Source organism: Leuresthes tenuis, unplaced genomic scaffold, assembly GCF_036924035.1.
Source record: "Leuresthes tenuis unplaced genomic scaffold, fLeuTen1.0.hap1 SCAF_35, whole genome shotgun sequence".
Classification (NCBI taxonomy): domain Eukaryota; kingdom Metazoa; phylum Chordata; class Actinopteri; order Atheriniformes; family Atherinopsidae; genus Leuresthes; species Leuresthes tenuis.
The window spans coordinates 692,200-714,994 of record NW_027325389.1 but is presented as its reverse complement, the minus strand read 5'-3'; the positions used below and the strand labels follow the sequence as shown (position 1 = coordinate 714,994).

The 22,795-nt window shown below is 45.6% G+C and overlaps 1 protein-coding gene across 1 annotated transcript in view; it reads left to right on the top strand.

Annotated features, from left to right (window-relative positions):
* The first annotated feature begins 2,491 nt into the window (after window positions 1-2,491).
* The window catches only part of syn3 (synapsin III), a 108,255-nt gene continuing 87,951 nt past the window's right edge, over window positions 2,492-22,795 (top strand). Inside the window, exon 1 of the mRNA XM_072379125.1 lies at window positions 2,492-2,608. The gene's annotated coding sequence lies outside the window, so the exon portion shown is untranslated. The remainder of the gene's footprint in view (window positions 2,609-22,795) is intronic.

Genomic DNA, 22,795 nt, shown 5'->3' with positions numbered 1-22,795 from the left:
CTTGTGTTTGTGTTCAGCAGAACTGCGGTTCTGATCAAACTGAGGGCTGGCTGTCCTCATAACGCCAACATCTGGACAGAGAAACTCTTAAAGCAACACCGGAGAAGTTTGTGAACCTTAAAATGATGCACATCTGCTCTGAGGTGGGGGCGAGGAGCCTAGGTTAGGTTATTTAGGTTATTTTTAACCTACGTTAGGTTATTTAGGTTATTTTTAACCTAGGTTAGGTTATTTAGGTTATTTTTAACCTAGGTTAGGTTATTTAGGTTATTTTTGACCTAGGTTAGGTTATTTTTAACCTAGGTTAGGTTATTTAGGTTATTTTTGACCTAGGTTAGGTTATTTAGGTTATTTTTAACCTAGGTTAGGTTATTTTTAACCTAGGTTAGGTTATTTAGGTTATTTTTAACCTAGGTTAGGTTATTTAGGTTATTTTTAACCTAGGTTAGGTTATTTTTAACCTAGGTTAGGTTATTTAGGTTATTTTTGACCTAGGTTAGGTTATTTTTAACCTAGGTTAGGTTATTTAGGTTATTTTTGACCTAGGTTAGGTTATTTAGGTTATTTTTAACCTAGGTTAGGTTATTTTTAACCTAGGTTAGGTTATTTAGGTTATTTTTAACCTAGGTTAGGTTATTTAGGTTATTTTTAACCTAGGTTAGGTTATTTTTAACCTAGGTTAGGTTATTTAGGTTATTTTTAACCTAGGTTAGGTTATTTTTAACCTAGGTTAGGTTATTTAGGTTATTTTTAACCTAGGTTAGGTTATTTTTAACCTAGGTTAGGTTATTTAGGTTATTTTTAACCTAGGTTAGGTTATTTAGGTTATTTTTAACCCAGGTTAGGTTATTTAGGTTATTTTTAATCATTCCTGTGGAAAAAGCACATCTTCTCTGTACTTTAGAACAGATTTGGCTGCTTGGTTTTGCCTGTGCAGCCCGTGAAGATGGAGCTGTGCCCTGCAGGGTGCAACAGCGCCCCCAGTGGCAGTAAATATTCAACAGCGCCCCAGTGGCAGTAAATATTCTGACATTAACCAGCCTGAGCAGCAGCTTCCTGCCTGATGCAGATCCTCCGGAGCACCCGGGCCTCAGCGTATCGGAGAATCTGTTTTCCTGTTCCTTTGCTTTATTATGCCCCCCCCCTGGTGTCGGAGATGTTTATGCATCTGCTGAGTCACCATGGTGGGGGGGGATCTACTGCACAAACTGCCTCAGTAGATCTATAAAACACCAGCTGACTGTTAAAGGTGCAGCGTGACGTCTTTGTTTTATGAATGAACTGAAGCTGCAAATACTTGGATAATCCATAAAAGTGGTTAAAACGTCTCTTTATTTCGCTCCATCGTTAGGACAAAGTCTGATCTTTAGCTCTTATGATGACTTCATACATTTACACTGATCTAACACAAGTCTTTAAAGTGAATCTCTGGTCTGAGCTCCTTTATTCTCCAACACAGCCTGAACCCTCTGAGACAAGCTTTCTGTCATTTCTTTAAGGAGTCTTCAGGAATAGTTCTCCAGGCTTCTTGAAGGACATCCCAAAGCTCTTCTTTGGATGTGGGCTGCCTTTTGTTCCGTTCTCTGTCAGATGATCCCACACTGCTTCAATAATGTTGAGGTCCGGGCTCTGGGGAGGATTCATCCCTCCATAAGACCTGTTGCCACTGATTTTCAGTCCACTTCTTGTGTCATTTGGCACAGCTCAGCCTTTTCTCCCTGTTTCCCTTCCTTAAGAACGGCTTCTTGACAGCCACCCTTCCATGGAGCCCATTTCTGATGAGGCTTGGGCCAACAGTAGATGGATCAGCTGAAGGTCCAGATGCATCTCTCAGGTCCTGTCAGGTCACAGCTGGATTTTTTCCTCTTTCTTAAGGACATCACTTTCAGATCCTGTTCATCTGCTGGAGATAGTTTTTTAGGCCTGACACTTCTTCTTTTGTCCTCCACTTGTCCAGTTTCCTCAAATGTTTTAAGGACACACTGCACACCATGCTGAGATATGCCAAGTTTTCAGCTAATAGCTCTTTGGGAATCACCTTGTTGCTGCAGAAATCCTATTTTCTGTCTGTCAAACTGTGTTTTCTTTGCTGTTTTTCATAGATGCAGCTAAAGAAATGGGAACAAATGATGTGTCTTTGTGACAAAGAGCCTAAAGATCCAGTTTAAAATGGCTTCTTTGCTAAGTTGTCTGTTCTGTGTCGACACAACACTGGTTCATCCCTTGAGTTAGGAGCCTTTTTTCTGCCTGAATGCTTCATAGCTCAGAGTTCAGTGGCTGAACAAAGAAAAAACACATTAATTCAGGGTCAGATTTTGGAATCTGGACTTTTACACAAATTATTTAAGAAGCTTTTCAGATAGGACCACATCTAAGTTTTTATAAATATTGTTATTGTGGTTATTATTGGTGGTTATGAACGGGGTACACCCGACACGTTCCCAGCATGCATTGTGGATAGAGAGAGAGTGTGTTGAGGGGGGCTTGGCTGGGAGGCTGGGGAGGACCGCGGAGCGCAGAAGAAGAAGAAGCATCAGCATCAGCAGCATCCGAGGAAGAAGAAGAAAGCTCATCATCCGACACTTGTTCATCATCCCCAGCTGCTCAGGTAAGCTGTGCCTGTTTGAACGTTTCCTTTCTGCATCGGTCCCGATTCTTTGTCTCCTGCCCTCGTGTCCGTGTTGGACTGTTTTCTGCTGCGGGCTCTGTTGCTCGGATGGGAAATAATGAAACGAAGCGTTTCTTTCTCAGTATTTCTGTATTTATTGGCGCTGATAAGGCAGTTATTGGTCGGATGAGATGCGGTGTTTCTGTCGGCAGGGATTCCCTCAGCCGTGGCTCTGCAGCCTCCGGTCCAGTCACTCCTTCTTCCTCAGCTTTCACCGCCGGTGGAGAGGTGGGGGTGGTGGGGTCCATCTCACCACTGCCACACACTCCGTTTTGCAGCACGCCGATGGGTCTGTCATCCTACCAAGAATTACCAGTGACAGCTTGGATTTTAATACGAGACCAGAAACTAACACAAAAAGTCTTCTGTCTAAATCCAAAGATTTTTCCCTGAACGTTTGTTGAAGGATTGCGACTCGTTTTTCACTCACATTTGACACTGTGTGCCCCCACGGTTCTGTCTTATTAGCATAAAATGCACAACACAAAAATATTACAGCATCCTGAGTTTGTTTAAGCCTGAGACATAATTTTTCTGACCACCTGGGGGCAGCAAAAACAAGCTAACGCATCAGCGTTAATGGGTGCGCGCGCATCCGGCGACAGAACCGCGGTCAACGGTTTTAACGGTTGACAGATTCATATTAGCCCCTTCAACGTACATTTTTCTGATTTTTAAATCCTTGTTAATTCAGCACTGACATAAAAGATTATTTCACAGTTTAGAATTTTAATATTAAGGAACGGGGAGATTTTGTTCTTCCTTCGCAAAAACTTTGCATTATTTTCTAATAATGATGTGTTCATGAGGCAGTGAGGGAACAAGATGCAGCTGAAGTTAACTTCTGATTCACAGCCTCCGAACCGCACTTAAAGGGATGTTCCAACCAGTTTACTTTGTCAGCAACGTTAAAGTTGGACATCCAGAGGTGAGGAAAGTGGTAATGGTGGGATGAAGAAGGTCCTGTCTGCACCCAGGTGGGGGGTCAGGTGACAGGAAGGAGGACGATCTGATGGCACATGTTACAGGAAAGATTATAGAGATGGTATAAATTAATTTATCAACAATACAGAGTAAGTATTGACAGAAATATTCTCATAAAAATCCTCACAAATGCATCCAGTGTCGTGGTTAAATTATAGCCATTAGAGCCATTCAGTCCAGGTTTGACCCAGCATCTAACATCATTTACGTGTTTTTAATGAATCTATATCCTCTGTAGATGAATTCAGTTCAGAGTTGAGCTATTTGCCCTCAGAGACACATGAAGTGAGTCACAGAATACCTCATTCTTGCGAGGGAATGCAAAAGTACGACCAGCGAGGGAACACAGGAAGAACAAACTCCCTCTGTCCCTCACAAATCTCTGGAGAATGATGGTAAACTTTGGTAAAAACACACTTTATGAGGCCTGAGTGACAGCCAGCTGGAACTTTTCTAACTGAGTAGCTGCATAAGCTGATATATGCACACAGTTTTAAACCGAGAGCTAAATCTGCTTGAATATGAATCTTTAGATGCTGTTAATAGTGAAGCCCTTTGACCCCAGTCCATCCTTTTACTGGCATGGATGCACAGTCACCTTCTGCTCCTCCTCACAAAGGCCAGATTCCCTCCATCCTTCAGCCGGCTGCCACACATCTCTGGTGTCCCTCTAATAAGGTTTCCCTGTTTGGTGATATAAGAGCAACAAATCTTCCAGTCTACACAACCACATGTTGTTTCCCAGCAAACAAGAGACGACTCTAAATCTGAACAAATCTTTGATGACATCAGAAGCAACACTCATGGATAAGTTTGTCATTTTTTGATTGCATCTTTGAAATTTGTCAGTTTAGCCTTTGATTGACAGCAGGTTACACCTGTTGTTTGTGCACTTTTTAAGGGTTTTGTAAGGTTAATGTAGAAAGTTGAGTATTCTTATTGTTTAATGTTAAATGTTAAAGTGAATGCTACACCTATAGAACTATAAATACCCTTCTGCTACACCTATAGAGCTGAAAATACCCTCCTGCTACACCTATAGAGCTGAAAATACCCTCCTGCTTCACCTATAGAGCTGAAAATACCCTCCTGCTACACCTATAGAACTAGAAATACCCTCCTGTTATACTTATAGAGCTGAAAATACCCTCCTGCTACACCTATAGAGCTGAAAATATTACATTTTATTTAGTTTTTCTGTGTGTTCTTGCAGGATTGTGAATAAATCTGATGGTGTTTAATGTGTTTATGAGCTGATAAATGCCCCCCTCGTGTCGGCCATGAACTCTTGCATACAGTCGCTTGAGCTCCACAGTGCTCTGGGTATCGATTGGTGATGACGCCATACGACTAAACTAACCCATTAAGTATTAATGGCACCATCAGGAGGCAGACACACGTTCATCCATAACCAGCCTTCTTCCAACAGATGCTCCCCAGCAGGAGGCCGGCTGCACTAATGATGCCAGTTTCCAAGTGAAACGATGAATTGCAAAATAACGCCAACCTTTTTGTTCTTAATGAGTTGTTTCTGTTCAGCGTCCACCAGCCTTCATGCAGAGATGGACCACTTTGTGCAGGACTGCAACACAGAAACAGGCTATACTAATGGGGGACAGAATCATTTCACTGAGCTTAGTCCAATGGAAACATTTATAGTTCAACAGATTGTTGTTCTGTCATATTTATCTGGAAGTTTTCAGTTTTATTCAGAAGCTTTTTGAGGTTGTCTCTAATGAACCTGTCTAATTGCTGCAGTGTTGGCAGAGAGAAGTGTTTATTGTCTGGATGTGAACTAATGGCGCCTGCAGTGAGGTGGCTGAGCTGTGACACCCGCCTCACCCGCCCGTCCCTGCAGAAACTCTCAGCTCAGCCTGAGCCCGCTCTGCCTCTGCAGCCGCCCAGTTTCACAGTTCAACCACGGCTTTCTCTGCTGTTGGCTGCTGTCAGATAACGTCGTGGTTTATGGGTTTTAAATCGACCAGCATGTCCCCGTTATCTCACTACGTCTTGTTCAGTTTGAAAATGCATGTAGAGTCCGTGCAGAATGGAAGCATTTTGGTGCAATGACATGAACAGCCCAAGCCTAATGGTGTCTTCCAAGTGTTCACCGGCTCATTAAGATAAGCAGAAGGCTTCGACTCCCACAGCAACTCATGAAGGTACAGCAGCCGGACTCAGAGAAACCCTCTGTGTTAACCAATAATGGAGCTAAACGCTTTGCAATTATTCATCTTTAAGTTTTGGTCAAATTTATTGGAATACATTAAAGGGGAACTCTGGTGTTTTTAAACCTGGCATGAAATACGTTCATCTACAGTTTGGTGAAAGTCGGCCTAAAGATATTTAACCTTGACATCAGTGTTTCCTAAGAGGTTAGTGCCTGTGTTCCTCTGTTCTGCATACAGGTTAAAGAGGGGAAACACTGCAGCTCAGCTGCTGTTTTATTGGTAATCTGCAGAGGACCTTTTATCGGCAGTGAAATAACACAAAGGTATCGGGTGATAATAAAATCTGCGAAGAGCAAGAAGTAAAAAGCAGCAGCCATTAAACCATTTTATTCATGCTAATATTCAGCTTCACAAACAGCATCATAAGCAGTTCAACCTTCAAATTCAACTCTGCAGAAGGAGTCAAAAAGTGTGAAATGCTTCGTGTCAAACTGATGCTAAGCTTTAATAAATCATAGCATCCATCTAGCTAACTTAGCATGTTAGCATGATGTGAGCCGATTCCTGAGTCTAAATGATAAAAATACTGTACTGTACTCACTGTAAGAATGTAGATTAGCATCCATCACTAAAGGACACTTAATAGGCCAAACAGTGTGTTTATAATGGAAACAGCCAATCATTGTAAAGGAAAAACCCAACGATGACGTCGTTACTCTTTGGAGGCAGATTTGAACAACAGATTTAGCCCAGATTGAGGTATTTTTAACTTGTTTTTCAGACACATGCAGAGGGGTCTTTATGGGATGCATCAGTATCAACATCAGACATCTTCCCAGTCTGAAAGTGGACAGAACGGAGCATTGAAATAATTACGGTAACCATGACAACAGCACTGAACTCAAGGGAATTTGATAGTAAAACTCAAAGATAGTAACTGTTGTGATTATCCAGCTGGCAGCGAGTCCCACACGGTTATTAATAATCCCCCAGAATGCCTCAGGGCTGGCTGCTGCCACCTCCTCATCATTACATTGTGTGTCTCTGCCCCCCCACTTCTTTTCAATTTCATTTCAGTTTCATTTCACTCTCTGACCTGAGTCCAGTCAGCGGCCCCCCCGACTCTAACTGGTTACCCCCCCCAACCCCTCGGCTCAGACTGACCTAGGGGATAAAAGCCACGTTGCTATTCACTGATCTCCTTAAGCTTGGTCCAGTTTATCTGAGTTGGGTTGAGATTTTTGTAAGAAAGGCCTCAGTTAGCATGTTAAAGGTTAAAGGTCATACATCTCAGACTCTACAGGCCTCAGTTAGCATGTTAAAGGTTAAAGGTCACCCCAAGGTGAAGAAGCCAAGAGCTACATCTCAGACTCTACAGGCCTCAGTTAGCATGTTAAAGGTTAAAGGTCACCCCAAGGTGAAAAAGCCCAGAGCTACATCTCAGACTCTACAGGCCTCAGTTAGCATGTTAAAGGTTAAAGGTCACCCCAAGGTGAAAAAGCCCAGAGCTACATCTCAGACTCTACAGGCCTCAGTTAGCATGTTAAAGGTTAAAGGTCACCCCAAGGTGAAAAAGCCCAGAGCTACATCTCAGACTCTACAGGCCTCAGTTAGCATGTTAAAGGTTAAAGGTCACCCCAAGGTGAAAAAGCCCAGAGCTACATCTCAGACTCTACAGGCCTCAGTTAGCATGTTAAAGGTTAAAGGTCACCCCAAGGTGAAAAAGCCCAGAGCTACATCTCAGACTCTACAGGCCTCAGTTAGCATGTTAAAGGTTAAAGGTCACCCCAAGGTGAAAAAGCCCAGAGCTACATCTCAGACTCTACAGGCCTCAGTTAGCATGCTAAAGGTTAAAGGTCACCCCAAGGTGAAAAAGCCCAGAGCTACATCTCAGACTCTACAGGCCTCAGTTAGCATGTTAAAGGTTAAAGGTCACCCCAAGGTGAAGAAGCCAAGAGCTACATCTCAGACTCTACAGGCCTCAGTTAGCATGTTAAAGGTTAAAGGTCACCCCAAGGTGAAAAAGCCCAGAGCTACATCTCAGACTCTACAGGCCTCAGTTAGCATGTTAAAGGTTAAAGGTCATGACAGCACAGTTAGAAAAAGACTGAACAAGGATGGCTTGTTTGGAAGGGCTGCAGGAGAAAGCCTCTTCTCTCTAAAAAGAACATGGCAGCACAGCTTAGGTTTGCAAAGCTGCATCTGAACAAAGTGGATTTTTAGACCTTTTTATGACGTCTTCATACATAAAACTTTACAGATGACAGTTTTCTACACATTTTATTCATTATTTAACACTTCTGTTGAAATATGCCGATAGAGCCTCTGTTTTCAGAACCTTCAGACCTCAGTTCACGGTGGTATGACACATATAGACACGTCTAATCCAAGTTAAAATGCCACATGTACTGTTAAATGTGAGTGTGTTGGCATCAGAGGAGGCAGGTGCTTATAACACCTCCCTGAGGGACGCCTGTGTCACCTCCTTCATGTAATCTCATGATTTATTTAAGAGGAGAAACATCTGGCTGCGTGGCATGAATATTTAAAGGCTGAAGAAGTCGTGGTGGCCGTGGCTAATCAACGGTTCTGTCAGGCTTCGGTGCGTAACTCTCAGAAAAGCCTGAGACGATGTGTTAGATTTAACAGCTTCACAGGCAGGATGTGAAACTGAAGGAACAGGAAGGCCTCATCACTTCATCTCAGCGTTTTTAAATATAGCTGAAGTCACGGTGCAGGGTGGAATTATCCTGCTCCTCCCGTCATTCCACAGCCTGTGATTACGGCTCGGCCTGTTTGCTGCTCAGCTTTAAGGAGCTCTGAGCTCAGAGCAGCTCTTTAGAACAGCTCACAGGTTTTAGAAAGTGAGTTCCTCCTCTGGGTCAGCAGGGTTCTGTGGTTCCTCTGTGGACGCACTGCAGAGCCAGTCTGTGGTTTAAAGGCTTCAGGCACAAAGCTGCTTCCGAGGAGTTAAGAAAGTGGAGAAAGTGACGAGCTGAAAGAGTTTCAGCCTGCAGCTCTGAATCCGTCCAATGAGATCAGGTCGTTACAGCGAGGCTGAAGCTGGCCACGTTCATTCATAGAGAAAAGAAAGTGCACCCTCCTTCAGCTCAGCGCCTGATTTTACCAGAAAAACTCTAACGTCAGCACTTTATTTTCCACAGATTTTATTCTTTTAAACCATTTTCAGCCCAATAAAAGCAAATAATTGAGCCTGTTAATCAATAGTTTATGACATCATCACTTTACTGAGAACTGAGAACACCTCAGCTGGTTGTTAAGGTTCACTTAATTTATAAAGATGGAGCACTTCTACTCCTCCATCACCTCCTCCATCACCTCCTCCATCCTCACCTCCTCCATCCTCACCTCCTCCCTCACCTCCTCCATCCTCACCTCCTCCATCCTCACCTCCTCCCTCACCTCCTCCATCCTCACCTCCTCCATCCTCACCTCCTCCATCCTCACCTCCTCCTCCCTCACCTCCTCCATCCTCACCTCCTCCATCCTCACCTCCTCCATCACCTCCTCCATCCTCACCTCCTCCATCCTCACCTCCTCTATCCTCACCTCCTCCATCACCTCCTCCATCCTCACCTCCTCTATCCTCACCTCCTCCATCCTCACCTCCTCCATCACCTCCTCCATCCTCACCTCCTCCATATATATAAAAAAACTTAGTGAACCTGTTGGTTTCCTCAGCTCGGCTTCTTATTTTAACCGGTTCTGTGTGAATTGGACTAAACGATTTATTTTAGTTTTCCTGAATCAGGTCAGCTGGACTTCTTCTTCATGGCTTTTGTTTCATCTGAAAGGCTTCTTCACTTCTTCTTCCCTGGGTTTATAAATGGCAGGAAGACCTTTCAGTGCTGCTTACAGAAGAACATTACGATATAATATAATGATTATAGAAGAACCGCTGAGATCCGAGCTGTGAAACGACCCAGAAGCTTCATGATGCCCAGCATCCGTTCCCTCCTGCTTCTGCGGGCTTCTTAGACCTTTCCCCGCCTTTAACCACCAGAACAGCAGCAGACGCTTCCTCCTAAAATACGATGCTGCAATAAGAAATGCACTTTCATCTCATCCCAGCTCCATTTCTTCTGAGAGCTCCTTTTAATTAGGTTTAAAGGTTCTGTTCGAGCCGATCTGTGTTACGTAAGCGTTCTCCTTACAGACTCCAGCTGCTTTACAGAGACATTCGCTGTGGATCTCATCACTTCTTTGTTATTTCACCTGCAGTTTCTGCCCCCCCCCCCTGCCTTTGTAACTCATTCTTATGCAACGTGTCACCATTTAAGTTCTGATTCATGTCTTGTTTCGTCATTTCCTGTTTTATTTTGAAATGTTCCCTCTGGGTTCAGGTACCTTGCCTTCCTCCTGTATCCAGCGTCTGATTGTTACCTTTAACCCTTCCCAGAGTTGGATCCCTTTTCTTGTGCCAGTGTCTCTGTTCTGAGCCTCATTCTCGCGGCTTATTTCCTCGTCTCTTATTTCCACCGCCACAGAATCCTCGAGCCTGCAGCGATCCTCCTGCAGAGCACATCTTTTTGGTGGAAGTTCTTCTTTAAGCCTTAGTTTTCTTCACAGTGAGTTTCACAGCCTGGTTTTGTTCCTCCCGTTTTTGGAGAGATTTTTATTTGTAACCTTTTCATAGAGCCTCTGTTTTTCAGAGAGCTTCTTTTGTTTAAGTCCGCCTCAGTGACAGAGCGTGAGTTTATTTAATTATCTTTCATAGCCCTGAGTTTTTCTCCCAGAGTGGAGAGGTTTTTATTTAATTTCCATAGAGTTTCACAGCCCTTTCAGTCTGGAGCTCCTGAACCTTATTATAAATGAACAGTTTAAACAGAACTGACCCTGCAGCTGTGTCCCGAGGCCTTGACACATATCAGCTCTTCTTCTTTGACACGGTTAAGTCTAACAGATGTTCTTATCATTACTTTTTATCTATCCTTTGATTGTGTTGCAGTTGGAAGATGGAAAGCATTCAATGACCAGACCAGCGAATATTAGCAAAACAATCTGGGGACACTGCTTTTCGCTCTGTTTTACACAAACAAACAGAAGCAGTGTGGGCTATTCAGTGTTTGACTGATGTAATGAGAAATAAACTGACTGATATAACTGCTGATATTCTGGTCGGGGGGGTCCTGTTGGATCCTGAGGTCCGGTCTGGTTCCACCAGCTTAACAGGTTGGAAATCCAACTTTTGGGGGGTATTCCAGTTGAGGGTTAGGGTTAAACAATTGAAGCACCAAAATGTCCAGATTTACTAAAGATGATGTGTTGCTGCCATCCAGGAAAACTGTCGTTGGGAGGAACCAGTTCTGGAACCGGTTCTGGGACCGGTTCTGCTGGTTATCTGCTAACCAGCACAAACTGACAGGAAGTTACCAGGTGGTTCAGTGTTGCCTGTTTTTCACTGTTCAGGACCACGGACAGAGCTGATCACTGAGTCATTAAAGCTGATAATAAATAAAACTAACTAATAAAAAGACTTTCATTTGAACCATGAACTGCTGTAAGGAAGGTATCTGCTGTCAGTCTGGGATGGGTGGAAGAACAGAGCTCCAGAAACCAAAGCATGGAAAATAAGGAAGAACAGAGCTCCAGAAACCAAAGTTGCATGGAAAAGAAGTTTTAATGAGTCAGATCATCTGTCCTGAAAGGTTTTAATTCTTTATTCGAAAAGTTATCTTACATTTCCTGCAGTAAATCAAGAATAATGTAACCAGTACACTGTTATTCCAGCAGCCTTTGATAAATCAGCTCATGGTTTGGACTTCCTGTGTTTTTAACTCTGTTGTTGTGTAACAGTGAAACTGTTCCCCTAAACAAGTTAAACTGAACCTGAGTGTTTTTGGCCAAGCTGCTTATTTTCTGAGTAAAAACAGGACTTTTGGGTGTGAGCGGTCTCTGATTTGTGGGTGTGAACGGTCTCTGATTTGTGGGTATAAACGGTCTCTCTCTGATTTGTGGGTGTGAACGGTCTCTGATTTGTGGGTATAAACGGTCTCTCTCTGATTTGTGGGTGTGAACGGTCTCTGATTTGTGGGTGTGAACGGTCTCTGATTTGTGGGTGTGAACGGTCTCTGATTTGTGGGTGTAAACGGTCTCTCTCTGATTTGTGGGTGTAAACGGTCTCTCTCTGATTTGTGGGTCTCTCTCTGATTTGTGGGTGTGAACGGTCTCTCTCTGATTTGTGGGTGTGAACGGTCTCTCTCTGATTTGTGGGTGTGAACGGTCTCTGATTTGTGGGTCTAAACGGTCTCTGATTTGTGGGTGTGAACGGTCTCTCTTTTTTGTGGGTGTGAACGGTCTCTGATTTGTGGGTCTAAACGGTCTCTCTCTGATTTGTGGGTGTGAACGGTCTCTGATTTGTGGGTGTGAACGGTCTCTGATTTGTGAGTGTGAACGGTCTCTCTCTGATTTGTGGGTGTGAACGGTCTCTGATTTGTGGGTGTAAACGGTCTCTCTCTGATTTGTGGGTGTAAACGGTCTCTCTGATTTGTGGGTCTCTCTCTGATTTGTGGGTCTCTCTCTGATTTGTGGGTCTCTCTCTGATTTGTGGGTGTGAACGGTCTCTCTCTGATTTGTGGGTGTGAACGGTCTCTCTCTGATTTGTGGGTGTGAACGGTCTCTCTCTGATTTGTGGGTGTGAACGGTCTCTGATTTGTGGGTCTAAACGGTCTCTCTCTGATTTGTGGGTGTGAACGGTCTCTGATTTGTGGGTGTGAACGGTCTCTCTTTTTTGTGGGTGTGAACGGTCTCTGATTTGTGGGTGTGAACGGTCTCTCTCTGATTTGTGGGTGTGAACGGTCTCTCTCTGATTTGTGGGTGTGAACGGTCTCTGATTTGTGGGTGTGAACGGTCTCTCTCTGATTTGTGGGTGTGAACGGTCTCTCTCTGATTTGTGGGTGTGAACGGTCTCTGATTTGTGGGTGTGAACGGTCTCTGATTTGTGGGTGTGAACGGTCTCTCTTTTTTGTGGGTGTGAACGGTCTCTGATTTGTGGGTCTAAACGGTCTCTCTCTGATTTGTGGGTGTGAACGGTCTCTGATTTGTGGGTGTGAACGGTCTCTGATTTGTGGGTGTGAACGGTCTCTCTCTGATTTGTGGGTCTCTCTCTGATTTGTGGGTGTGAACGGTCTCTGATTAGTGGGTCTAAACGGTCTCTCTCTGATTTGTGGGTGTAAACGGTCTCTGATTTGTGGGTGTGAACGGTCTCTCTTTTTTGTGGGTGTGAACGGTCTCTCTCTTTTTTGTGGGTGTGAACGGTCTCTGATTTGTGGGTCTAAACGGTCTCTCTCTGATTTGTGGGTGTAAACGGTCTCTGATTTGTGGGTCTAAACGGTCTCTCTCTGATTTGTGGGTGTGAGCGGTCTCTCTTTTTTGTGGGTGTGAACGGTCTCTGATTTGTGGGTCTAAACGGTCTCTCTCTGATTTGTGGGTGTAAACGGTCTCTGATTTGTGGGTGTAAACGGTCTCTCTCTGATTTGTGGGTGTGAACGGTCTCTCTCTGATTTGTGGGTGTGAACGGTCTCTCTCTGATTTGTGGGTGTGAACGGTCTCTGATTTGTGGGTGTGAACGGTCTCTCTTTTTTGTGGGTTCGAACGGTCTCTGATTTGTGGGTGTGAACGGTCTCTGATTTGTGGGTCTAAACGGTCTCTCTTTTTTGTGGGTGTGAACGGTCTCTGATTTGTGGGTCTAAACGGTCTCTCTCTGATTTGTGGGTCTAAACGGTCTCTCTCTGATTTGTGGGTGTAAACGGTCTCTGATTTGTGGGTCTAAACGGTCTCTCTCTGATTTGTGGGTGTAAACGGTCTCTCTTTTTTGTGGGTGTAAACGGTCTCTCTCTGATTTGTGGGTCTGTCTCTGATTTGTGGGTCTCTCTCTGATTTGTGGGTGTGAACGGTCTCTGATTTGTGAGTGTAAACGGTCTCTCTCTGATTTGTGGGTGTGAGCGGTCTCTCTTTTTTGTGGGTGTGAACGGTCTCTGATTTGTGGGTCTAAACGGTCTCTCTCTGATTTGTGGGTGTAAACGGTCTCTGATTTGTGGGTCTAAACGGTCTCTCTCTGATTTGTGGGTGTGAACGGTCTCTCTCTGATTTGTGGGTGTGAACGGTCTCTCTCTGATTTGTGGGTGTAAACGGTCTCTCTCTGATTTGTGGGTCTCTCTCTGATTTGTGGGTCTCTCTCTGATTTGTGGGTGTGAACGGTCTCTGATTTGTGGGTGTAAACGGTCTCTGATTTGTGGGTGTGAACGGTCTCTCTCTGATTTGTGGGTGTGAACGGTCTCTGATTTGTGGGTGTGAACGGTCTCTGATTTGTGGGTGTGAACGGTCTCTGATTTGTGGGTGTGAACGGTCTCTCTCTGATTTGTGGGTGTGAACGGTCTCTCTCTGATTTGTGGGTGTGAACGGTCTCTCTCTGATTTTTGGGTGTGAACGGTCTCTCTCTGATTTGTGGGTGTGAACGGTCTCTGATTTGTTGGTCTAAACAGTCTCTCTCTTTTTTGTGGGTGTGAACGGTCTCTGATTTGTGGGTCTAAACGGTCTCTCTCTGATTTGTGGGTGTAAACGGTCTCTGATTTGTGGGTGTGAACGGTCTCTGATTTGTGGGTGTAAACGGTCTCTGATTTGTGGGTGTGAACGGTCTCTCTTTTTTGTGGGTGTGAACGGTCTCTGATTTGTGGGTGTGAACGGTCTCTGATTTGTGGGTGTGAACGGTCTCTCTTTTTTGTGGGTGTGAACGGTCTCTGATTTGTGGGTCTAAACGGTCTCTCTCTGATTTGTGGGTGTAAACGGTCTCTGATTTGTGGGTGTGAACGGTCTCTGATTTGTGGGTGTGAACGGTCTCTCTCTGATTTGTGGGTGTGAACGGTCTCTCTCTGATTTGTGGGTCTAAACGGTCTCTCTCTGACTTTTGGGTGTGAACGGTCTCTCTGATTTGTGGGTGTAAACGGTCTCTGATTTGTGGGTCTAAACGGTCTCTCTCTGATTTGTGGGTGTGAGCGGTCTCTCTTTTTTGTGGGTGTGAACGGTCTCTGATTTGTGGGTGTAAACGGTCTCTCTCTGATTTGTGGGTGTGAACGGTCTCTCTTTTTTGTGGGTGTGAACGGTCTCTGATTTGTGGGTGTGAACGGTCTCTGATTTGTGGGTGTAAACGGTCTCTGATTTGTGGGTGTGAACGGTCTCTCTTTTTTGTGGGTGTGAACGGTCTCTGATTTGTGGGTGTGAACGGTCTCTGATTTGTGGGTGTGAACGGTCTCTGATTTGTGGGTGTGAACAGTCTCTGATTTGTGGGTCTAAACGGTCTCTCTCTCTGATTTGTGGGTGTAAACGGTCTCTGATTTGTGGGTGTAAACGGTCTCTCTCTGATTTGTGGGTGTAAACGGTCTCTCTTTTTTGTGGGTGTGAACGGTCTCTGATTTGTGGGTGTGAACGGTCTCTGATTTGTGGGTGTAAACGGTCTCTCTCTGACTTTTGGGTGTGAACGGTCTCTCTCTGATTTGTGGGTGTGAACGGTCTCTCTCTGATTTGTGGGTGTGAACGGTCTCTCTCTGATTTGTGGGTGTGAACGGTCTCTGATTTGTGGGTGTAAACGGTCTCTCTCTGATTTGTGGGTGTAAACGGTCTCTGATTTGTGGGTGTGAACGGTCTCTCTTTTTTGTGGCTGTGAACGGTCTCTGATTTGTGGGTGTGAACGGTCTCTGATTTGTGGGTGTGAACGGTCTCTGATTTGTGGGTGTGAACGGTCTCTCTCTGATTTGTGGGTGTGAACGGTCTCTCTCTGATTTGTGGGTCTCTCTCTGATTTGTGGGTCTCTCTGATTTGTGGGTCTCCCTCTGATTTGTGGGTGTGAACGGTCTCTGATTTGTGGGTGTGAGCGGTCTCTGATTTGTGGGTCTCTCTCTGATTTGTGGGTCTCTCTCTGATTTGTGGGTGTAAACGGTCTCTCTCTGATTTGTGGGTGTAAACAGTCTCTCTGATTTGTGGGTGTGAACGGTCTCTCTCTGATTTGTGGGTGTGAACGGTCTCTCTCTGATTTGTGGGTGTGAACGGTCTCTCTCTGATTTGTGGGTCTCTCTCTGATTTGTGGGTCTCTCTCTGATTTGTGGGTCTCTCTCTGATTTGTGGGTCTCTCTCTGATTTGTGGGTCTCTCTCTGATTTGTGGGTGTGAACGGTCTCTGATTTGTGGGTCTAAACGGTCTCTCCCTTTTTTGTGGGTGTGAACGGTCTCTGATTTGTGGGTCTAAACGGTCTCTCTCTGATTTGTGGGTGTAAACGGTCTCTCTCTGATTTGTGGGTGTAAACGGTCTCTGATTTGTGGGTGTGAACAGTCTCTCTTTTTTGTGGGTGTGAACGGTCTCTGATTTGTGGGTGTAAACGGTCTCTGATTTGTGGGTGTGAACGGTCTCTCTTTTTTGTGGGTGTGAACGGTCTCTGATTTGTGGGTCTAAACGGTCTCTCTCTGATTTGTGGGTGTAAACGGTCTCTGATTTGTGGGTGTGAACGGTCTCTGATTTGTGGGTGTGAACGGTCTCTCTCTGATTTGTGGGTGTGAACGGTCTCTGATTTGTGGGTCTAAACGGTCTCTCTCTGATTTGTGGGTGTAAACGGTCTCTGATTTGTGGGTGTGAACGGTCTCTGATTTGTGGGTGTGAACGGTCTCTCTCTGATTTGTGGGTGTGAACGGTCTCTGATTTGTGGGTGTAAACGGTCTCTCTCTGATTTGTGGGTGTAAACGGTCTCTGATTTGTGGGTGTGAACGGTCTCTCTTTTTTGTGGCTGTGAACGGTCTCTGATTTGTGGGTGTGAACGGTCTCTGATTTGTGGGTGTGAACGGTCTCTGATTTGTGGGTGTGAACGGTCTCTCTCTGATTTGTGGGTGTGAACGGTCTCTCTCTGATTTGTGGGTCTCTCTCTGATTTGTGGGTCTCTCTCTGATTTGTGGGTCTCTCTGATTTGTGGGTCTCCCTCTGATTTGTGGGTGTGAACGGTCTCTGATTTGTGGGTGTGAGCGGTCTCTGATTTGTGGGTCTCTCTCTGATTTGTGGGTCTCTCTCTGATTTGTGGGTGTAAACGGTCTCTCTGATTTGTGGGTGTGAACGGTCTCTCTCTGATTTGTGGGTGTAAACAGTCTCTCTGATTTGTGGGTGTGAACGGTCTCTCTCTGATTTGTGGGTGTGAACGGTCTCTCTCTGATTTGTGGGTGTGAACGGTCTCTCTCTGATTTGTGGGTCTCTCTCTGATTTGTGGGTCTCTCTCTGATTTGTGGGTCTCTCTCTGATTTGTGGGTCTCTCTCTGATTTGTGGGTCTCTCTCTGATTTGTGGGTGTGAACGGTCTCTGATTTGTGGGTCTAAACGGTCTCTCTCTTTTTTGTGGGTGTGAACGGTCTCTGATTTGTGGGTCTAAACGGTCTCTCTCTGATTTGTGGGTGTAAACGGTCTCTCTCTGATTTGTGGGTGTAAACGGTCTCTGATTTGTGGGTGTGAACAGTCTCTCTTTTTTGTGGGTGTGAACGGTCTCTGATTTGTGGGTGTAAACGGTCTCTGATTTGTGGGTGTGAACGGTCTCTCTTTTTTGTGGGTGTGAACGGTCTCTGATTTGTGGGTCTAAACGGTCTCTCTCTGATTTGTGGGTGTAAACGGTCTCTGATTTGTGGGTGTGAACGGTCTCTGATTTGTGGGTGTGAACGGTCTCTCTCTGATTTGTGGGTGTGAACGGTCTCTGATTTGTGGGTCTAAACGGTCTCTCTCTGATTTGTGGGTGTAAACGGTCTCTGATTTGTGGGTGTGAACGGTCTCTGATTTGTGGGTGTGAACGGTCTCTCTCTGATTTGTGGGTGTGAACGGTCTCTGATTTGTGGGTGTGAACGGTCTCTCTCTGATTTGTGGGTCTAAACGGTCTCTCTCTGATTTGTGGGTGTGAGCGGTCTCTCTTTTTTGTGGGTGTGAACGGTCTCTGATTTGTGGGTGTAAACGGTCTCTCTCTGATTTGTGGGTGTAAACGGTCTCTGATTTGTGGGTGTGAACGGTCTCTCTTTTTTGTGGGTGTGAACGGTCTCTGATTTGTGGGTGTGAACGGTCTCTGATTTGTGGGTGTGAACGGTCTCTCTTTTTTGTGGGTGTGAACGGTCTCTGATTTGTGGGTGTGAACGGTCTCTGATTTGTGGGTGTGAACGGTCTCTGATTTGTGGGTGTGAACAGTCTCTGATTTGTGGGTCTAAACGGTCTCTCTCTGATTTGTGGGTGTAAACGGTCTCTGATTTGTGGGTGTAAACGGTCTCTCTCTGATTTGTGGGTGTAAACGGTCTCTCTTTTTTGTGGGTGTGAACGGTCTCTGATTTGTGGGTCTAAACGGTCTCTCTCTGACTTTTGGGTGTGAACGGTCTCTCTCTGATTTGTGGGTGTGAACGGTCTCTCTCTGATTTGTGGGTGTGAACGGTCTCTCTCTGATTTGTGGGTGTGAACGGTCTCTGATTTGTGGGTGTAAACGGTCTCTCTCTGATTTGTGGGTGTAAACGGTCTCTGATTTGTGGGTGTGAACGGTCTCTCTTTTTTGTGGCTGTGAACGGTCTCTGATTTGTGGGTGTGAACGGTCTCTGATTTGTGGGTGTGAACGTCTCTGATTTGTGGGTGTGAACGGTCTCTGATTTGTGGGTGTGAACGGTCTCTCTCTGATTTGTGGGTGTGAACGGTCTCTGATTTGTGGGTGTGAACGGTCTCTCTTTTTTGTGGGTGTGAACGGTCTCTGATTTGTGGGTCTAAACGGTCTCTCTCTGATTTGTGGGTGTAAACGGTCTCTCTCTGATTTGTGGGTCTCTCTCTGATTTGTGGGTCTCTCTCTGATTTGTGGGTCTCTCTCTGATTTGTGGGTCTCTCTCTGATTTGTGGGTGTGAACGGTCTCTGATTTGTGGGTGTGAACGGTCTCTCTTTTTTGTGGGTGTGAACAGTCTCTGATTTGTGGGTCTAAACGGTTTCTCTCTGATTTGTGGGTGTGAACGGTCTCTCTCTGATTTGTGGGTGTAAACGGTCTCTCTCTGATTTGTGGGTCTCTCTCTGATTTGTGGGTGTAAACGGTCTCTCTCTGATTTGTGGGTGTGAACGGTCTCTCTCTGATTTGTGGGTCTCCCTCTGATTTGTGGGTGTAAACGGTCTCTCTCTGATTTGTGGGTGTGAGCGGTCTCTGATTTGTGGGTCTAAACGGTCTCTCTCTGATTTGTGGGTGTGAACGGTCTCTCTCTGATTTGTGGGTGTGAACGGTCTCTCTCTGATTTGTGGGTGTGAACGGTCTCTCTCTGATTTGTGGGTCTCTCTCTGATTTGTGGGTCTCTCTCTGATTTGTGGGTCTCTCTGATTTGTGGGTCTCCCTCTGATTTGTGGGTGTGAACGGTCTCTGATTTGTGGGTGTGAGCGGTCTCTGATTTGTGGGTCTCTCTCTGATTTGTGGGTCTCTCTCTGATTTGTGGGTGTAAACAGTCTCTCTGGTTTGTGGGTGTGAACGGTCTCTCTCTGATTTGTGGGTGTGAACGGTCTCTCTCTGATTTGTGGGTCTCTCTCTGATTTGTGGGTCTCTCTCTGATTTGTGGGTCTCTCTCTGATTTGTGGGTCTCTCTCTGATTTGTGGGTCTCTCTCTGATTTGTGGGTGTGAACGGTCTCTGATTTGTGGGTCTCTCTCTGATTTGTGGGTGTGAACGGTCTCTGATTTGTGGGTCTCTCTCTGATTTGTGGGTCTCTCTCTGATTTGTGGGTCTCTCTCTGATTTGTGGGTCTCTCTGATTTGTGGGTGTGAACGGTCTCTGATTTGTGGGTGTGAACGGTCTCTGATTTGTGGGTCTCTCTCTGATTTGTGGGTGTGAACGGTCTCTGATTTGTGGGTCTCTCTCTGATTTGTGGGTCTCTCTCTGATTTGTGGGTCTCTCTCTGATTTGTGGGTCTCTCTCTGATTTGTGGGTCTCTCTCTGATTTGTGGGTCTCTCTCTGATTTGTGGGTCTAAACGGTCTCTCTCTGATTTGTGGGTGTGAACGGTTTCTCTCTGATTTGTGGGTGTGAACGGTCTCTGATTTGTGGGTGTAAACGGTCTCTCTCTGATTTGTGGGTCTAAACGGTTTCTCTCTGATTTGTGGGTGTGAACGGTCTCTGATTTGTGGGTGTAAACGGTCTCTCTCTGATTTGTGGGTCTCTCTCTGATTTGTGGGTCTCTCTCTGATTTGTGGGTGTGAACGGTCTCTCTCTGATTTGTGGGTGTGAACGGTCTCTCTCTGATTTGTGGGTGTGAACGGTCTCTCTCTGATTTGTGGGTCTAAACGGTTTCTCTCTGATTTGTGGGTGTGAACGGTCTCTGATTTGTGGGTGTAAACGGTCTCTCTCTGATTTGTGGGTCTCTCTCTGATTTGTGGGTCTCTCTCTGATTTGTGGGTCTAAACGGTCTCTCTCTGATTTGTGGGTCTAAACGGTCTCTCTCTGATTTGTGGGTGTGAACGGTCTCTGATTTGTGGGTCTAAACGGTTTCTCTCTGATTTGTGGGTGTGAACGGTCTCTGATTTGTGGGTGTGAACGGTCTCTGATTTGTGGGTCTAAACGGTCTCTCTCTGATTTGTGGGTGTAAACGGTCTCTGATTTGTGGGTGTGAACGGTCTCTGATTTGTGGGTGTGAACGGTCTCTCTCTGATTTGTGGGTGTGAACGGTCTCTGATTTGTGGGTGTGAACGGTCTCTCTCTGATTTGTGGGTGTGAACGGTCTCTCTCTGATTTGTGGGTCTAAACGGTCTCTCTCTGATTTGTGGGTGTGAGCGGTCTCTCTTTTTTGTGGGTGTGAACGGTCTCTGATTTGTGGGTCTAAACGGTCTCTCTCTGACTTTTGGGTGTGAACGGTCTCTCTCTGATTTGTGGGTGTAAACGGTCTCTGATTTGTGGGTCTAAACGGTCTCTCTCTGATTTGTGGGTGTGAGCGGTCTCTCTTTTTTGTGGGTGTGAACGGTCTCTGATTTGTGGGTGTGAACGGTCTCTCTCTGATTTGTGGGTGTAAACGGTCTCTGATTTGTGGGTCTAAACGGTCTCTCTCTGATTTGTGGGTGTGAACGGTCTCTCTTTTTTGTGGGTGTGAACGGTCTCTGATTTGTGGGTGTGAACGGTCTCTGATTTGTGGGTGTGAACGGTCTCTCTTTTTTGTGGGTGTGAACGGTCTCTGATTTGTGGGTGTGAACGGTCTCTCTTTTTTGTGGGTGTGAACGGTCTCTGATTTGTGGGTGTGAACGGTCTCTGATTTGTGGGTGTGAACGGTCTCTGATTTGTGGGTGTGAACAGTCTCTGATTTGTGGGTCTAAACGGTCTCTCTCTGATTTGTGGGTGTGAACGGTCTCTCTCTGATTTGTGGGTCTAAACGGTCTCTCTCTGATTTGTGGGTGTGAACGGTCTCTCTCTGATTTGTGGGTCTAAACGGTTTCTCTCTGATTTGTGGGTGTGAACGGTCTCTGATTTGTGGGTGTAAACGGTCTCTCTCTGATTTGTGGGTCTCTCTCTGATTTGTGGGTCTCTCTCTGATTTGTGGGTCTCTCTCTGATTTGTGGGTCTAAACGGTCTCTCTCTGATTTGTGGGTGTGAACGGTCTCTGATTTGTGGGTCTAAACGGTTTCTCTCTGATTTGTGGGTGTGAACGGTCTCTGATTTGTGGGTGTAAACGGTCTCTCTCTGATTTGTGGGTCTCTCTCTGATTTGTGGGTCTCTCTCTGATTTGTGGGTGTGAACGGTCTCTCTCTGATTTGTGGGTGTGAACGGTCTCTCTCTGATTTGTGGGTGTGAACGGTCTCTCTCTGATTTGTGGGTGTGAACGGTCTCTCTCTGATTTGTGGGTGTGAACGGTCTCTCTCTGATTTGTGGGTCTCTCTCTGATTTGTGGGTCTCTCTGATTTGTGGGTGTAAACGGTCTCTGATTTGTGGGTGTGAGCGGTCTCTGATTTGTGGGTCTCTCTCTGATTTGTGGGTCTCTCTCTGATTTGTGGTTGTAAACGGTCTCTCTGATTTGTGGGTCTCTCTCTGATTTGTGGGTCTCTCTCTGATTTGTGGGTCTCTCTCTGATTTGTGGGTGTGAACAGTCTCTGATTTGTGGGTCTAAACGGTTTCTCTCTGATTTGTGGGTGTGAGCGGTCTCTGATTTGTGGGTGTAAACGGTCTCTCTCTGATTTGTGGGTCTCTCTCTGATTTGTGGGTCTCTCTCTGATTTGTGGGTGTGAACGGTCTCTCTCTGATTTGTGGGTCTCTCTCTGATTTGTGGGTCTCTCTCTGATTTGTGGGTCTCTCTCTTATTTGTGGGTCTCTCTCTGATTTGTGGGTCTCTCTCTGGTTTGTGGGTCTCTCTCGGATTTGTGGGTCTCTCTCTGATTTGTGGGTCTCTCTCTGATTTGTGGGTGTGAACAGTCTCTGATTTGTGGGTCTAAACGGTTTCTCTCTGATTTGTGGGTGTGAACGGTCTCTGATTTGTGGGTGTAAACGGTCTCTCTCTGATTTGTGGGTCTCTCTCTGATTTGTGGGTCTCTCTCTGATTTGTGGGTGTGAACGGTCTCTGATTTGTGGATCTCTCTGGTTTGTGGGTGTGAACGGTCTCTGATTTGTGGGTCTCTCTCTGATTTGTGGGTCTCTCTCTGATTTGTGGGTCTCTCTCTGATTTGTGGGTGTGAACGGTCTCTGATTTGTGGGTCTCTCTCTGATTTGTGGGTCTCTCTCTGATTTGTGGGTCTCTCTCTGATTTGTGGGTCTCTCTCTGATTTTTCGGTCTCTCTCTGATTTGTGTGTCTCTCTCTGATTTGTGGGTCTCTCTCTGATTTGTGGGTGTGAACGGTCTCTGATTTGTGGGTGTAAACGGTCTCTCTCTGATTTGTGGGTCTCTCTCTGATTTGTGGGTCTCTCTCTGGTTTGTGGGTCTCTCTCTGATTTGTGGGTCTCTCTGATTTGTGGGTCTCTCT